At 36.9% G+C, this 4,195-nt stretch overlaps 1 pseudogene; it reads left to right on the top strand.

The window, feature by feature from the left end:
• Positions 1 to 232: 232 nt before the first annotated feature.
• On the top strand, positions 233 to 3,958 carry LOC148101394 (sialoadhesin-like; annotated as a pseudogene).
• The last annotated feature ends 237 nt before the right edge of the window (positions 3,959 to 4,195 follow it).

The following is a 4,195-nucleotide window of genomic DNA, read 5'->3' as shown; positions in this document are numbered from 1 at the left end:
ATGTTCAGCAGACATTAAACGTACTGCTGTGCTATTTTGGTGTCGGCAAAAGTTTGATTTTGAAACTGTTTTTCAACCAAGACAAGAAACAAAAGAGGGTCAGCTGATGGCTATTCAGCATCAACATGTTTAGTGGGTATTTATTGGTGTTTTGTTATCTGTATGAATTCAGTTTTCTGTGTTTTGTTATTGTTTTTCAACGCACACAGCTCCACTGAACTTCAATCTGAACATGATGACAGTTGGCATGTTACTGATTGTCCTCTTTCTTTCAGGTGAGCTGTTTTATATATGATCACTGTCTTTAATGTTTGTTACTCGGAGTTTTTACAATGACTCCAAAGTTTTAAATGGTGGAGGATAAATGCCTGTCACCTCAGGAATATCTGTTTACACTTTACATTTGAAAATCTCAGTGACTTACAGGATGTATAAGTGTAGTGTACTTTGATGAACATTTAATAATGTTTAAAGAAGAATAATGAGGGTGTTAATGTAATAATTATTCAGTTGTATTTACAGGTGCTTTGGCTGATTGTCCTGATGGAGCAGACCTCTTCATAAATGCATCAAAGAAGCTGGAAGCACTGAGTGGATCTTGTTTGCAAATCCCATGTAGCTTCAGACCCAAAGAAGAACAGAAATTTATCAGCACAAGCAAAATTATTGGAGTGTGGATTAAAAATCAATCCCAATTTAACAATAATCCAAACAATGTGATCTACAACAGTAGTGGAGCAGTTAACATCTATCCAATGAGTATTACTGGGAACCTGAGTCAGAGAGACTGCACCACTCTGTTTTCTAATTTAACCACCACATACACAGACACATACTTCTTCAGAGTAGAGAGAGAACCATTCAAGGTGACAGCTTCTTGTGATCCTCTTCAAATAACAGTCAGAGGTAAAGAATTTTCAATTTTATTTTATAAGATAATTATACAATATAGTTACACTCATTTAAAAACCTTTAACAGTTTAATTTTCATTAATATTATCAATGAAAAGTAAACTCGATTTGATAATTGTATATTGCACTTATAATGATTTTTATACGGAGTCCACTGAGTGGAAATTTCTACTTTCTTATTTCAGTTTGTGCACTGTTATTATTCTGAGTACCTGATTACATTTCTAAACATCTGAATTTAAGAGTAACATTTCACAGATTTTTTAAAGATTTTAAAAGCTGGTATGAGGTGCAGTCTGCCCTGTAGTATTGATGTTTGTGTTGTGAAACCACAGATTCTCCTTGGAGGCCTGATATTACAGTCTCAGGTAATCTGAAGGAGAAGGAGTCTGTCACTATAACCTGCTCAGCTCTCACTCCCTGTCCAAACTCCCCTCCTCAACTCATCTGGAATCTCCAACAAGACTCTCACAACAAAATAGAGGAAAACATAGATGGAAGCTTTACAACTAAAATCCAGCAGACCATCACTCTGTCAGACACACATGATGGAAAGAAGATCAGCTGCTCTGCCAGATATCCTGTGAACCAAGGAAACAACACCAAGACAGCATAGACAGAAGAGACTCTCAGTGTTTCATGTAAGACAATCAGAGTTTGTTGTTGGATCCTGTCAGCTCATCATGATTCAGTGAAAGTCAGCTATTTATAATGAATAATGATAATCTGTGTCACACTTTTCTCCAGATGCTCCTAAAGACACCTCAGCCTCCATCAGTCCATCAGGTTTGGTGTCAGCAGGCAGCTGGGTGAACCTGACCTGCTCCAGCAGAGCCAAACCTCCAGTCAGCAACTTCACCTGGTTCAAGAAGAGCAGAGATGGAGCTGTGAAAGTATCTGAAGAAGAGATTTACAGCTTCAATGTAACAGATGGAGGAGTTTATTACTGTGTGGCCACTAATGATCTGGGTAATCAGACATCAGCAGAGATTCCTCTAACTCTTACTTACTGTGAAGGTAAAAGTCAGTCACAGCTATTATTTAGCTTTATTTTTTTTAATTAATTCAATCATCAAAGTGTATAAAGTGTTTGTTTTTTCCCCCTTCTTGCTAAATTGTCTTTGCATCATACCTTACCACAGTGGAGAGAAGGAAATGTGTTTAAGTGAAACTGAATTTAGTTTAATGAACTTTAAAGATCCTTCTACATGGGTTTTTTCAGCCTTGTTTCAAAATTATGATTTTCATGGATTTTGATTCACTTTAAAAACTTTTATTTACTGTTAATCAGTTATTCTGTCAATTACACTTTTTCTTTGCTCTAAAATCCTGTTGCATTACAGCTGAAACACTGGATGGTATCTACACTATAGTGAAGATTGTGGGAATCATAATGCTTGTGAGCACAGTGGGCATGTTTGAGTGGTAAGAAAAATGTTTCTATGATACACTAACTTGCAGAGGTGTCAAAAGCACAGAGATTCTTTGCTTATGTAGATGTAGAGATTATTGTGCTAAAACATACTTGAGTAAAAGTTGAAATGCGAATTCAGCTTGTTTGGAAGTAAAAGTGAAAGTCAAAAAGTACTGGCTCTGAAATGTACTCAAAGGAAGAATGTAAAATGAACTCCTAGAAGAACCTTTTTACTACCTATTTTTATGCAAAGGTAAATGAACCATGTGCTATATTAATGTAATAATAACATTATATTGGTAAATAGCAAAACAAACTTTATTTCAGTCTCAGTATTAGACTGAAATAAACTATCTCTGCTAGTGTCAGTTAAGTAGAACATGAGCAGAGAAAAAGAAGGAAAATTAAAAATAACTCAATTTTCAGTTGATCGCATTGTAACCGGTGGGTTTACCTCTAAACAGGAAAATGAGCACATTCAGGGGTTAAAGTGGGATTCAGAGGGTGGGGGAACCCTAAAAAGGAGTGGCTCAGTGTGGGGGGGGGGAATCATCAACTCTATTGAGAGCTCCAGTAGATTTAACTGCTGCTCTGAGGTTTACTGCTTTTTGTGGATGTACATGTTCTCTTGCACTGAACTGAAGAGTTATTCTGCCATAGTTTGTTTTGTATAATATTGTTACGTCCCCACGAAGGAGGTCTAGGGGTGTGAGTGTGGGGACCGGTAACAAATGGGTCCGGAACAGAATGAAAAAGAACCAGACAGAGGTGTTCAGTACATAATATGGCTTTATTACAAATAATCTTAACCTAAAGAGCCGGCAACACCGTTTTATCAATAATGCCAAAAAAAAACAAAGGAAGCAGTCGCAGCTATGGAGGACGAAAGTACCAAACAAATAAACGAGGCACTTACCACTTCACTCCTCACCACGGGGAGACAACCTCTGAGGTGATTGCTGACTGGGTCCAGGTGCCAAATGAGGGTAATGAATAGCAGGTGCGCACCTGGAGAGACGGCAGAGTGAAAGAGAGACAGAAGGGAGGGAGGAGCAAGAGAGGAGGAGGCATGGAGAACAACTAAGTTGCAGCCTACTTTAACCCCTGACTATGCCACGTGGTTTTATAGTAGTAGAAAGTACAGATATTTATTGTAAAATTTAGGGAGTAAAAGTAAAAAGATTTAATTAAAAAACTACTTAAGTAAAATACGCACATACATAAATAGTTGCACTTCATTATTTCCCACCTCTACTCATTTAATCAGAATCATCAGAATACTTTATTGATCCCTAGGGGAAATTATTTTTTGTTACAGTGCTCCATTATAAACAAACATTAGACAATACACTAACTAAGAATAGCACAATATATACAGGCATATATATACATAAAAGTCACTTATTAATAAATAGCTGAAAAAGAACATGTGCAAGAAGGGTGTAACTGTTGCAGTAAACAGTGTGTTAAGTGCATGAGTTGTACAGGGAGATTTCAAACTATATACTAAGTAGTTATTGCTTCTCATTTGTTTTGTTTTTATCCCTCAGCTGGTTCAGATCAAGACGCTCCAACAATCAAGAGACAGAAAGCTGTCAGATGAGCAGAGTCACATCACAACACATCAACTAAAGTGTCTGCAGGACAAACTCCACTGTAAAATATCACTTAATTTACTGCAATGTTGTAGAATTAGTAGAATCTTTTACATGTTTGGATATTTCTTTGTAGTTTGATGTTCAACAGCTGTACATGACCATCATACTCTGAGTACAGAGATGGTGCTGTCTTCCCAAAATTGAACTGTTCAGTTTTGCATCTTTAGAGCCAGATTTATTAAACAGAGCAAAATAGCATGCCCAAATGTTT

Source organism: Neolamprologus brichardi, chromosome 9 (assembly GCF_056152115.1).
Source record: "Neolamprologus brichardi isolate AB-2024 chromosome 9, ASM5615211v1, whole genome shotgun sequence".
Taxonomy (NCBI): Eukaryota; Metazoa; Chordata; class Actinopteri; order Cichliformes; family Cichlidae; genus Neolamprologus; species Neolamprologus brichardi.
This window is presented reverse-complemented; position numbering and strand designations above follow the sequence as displayed.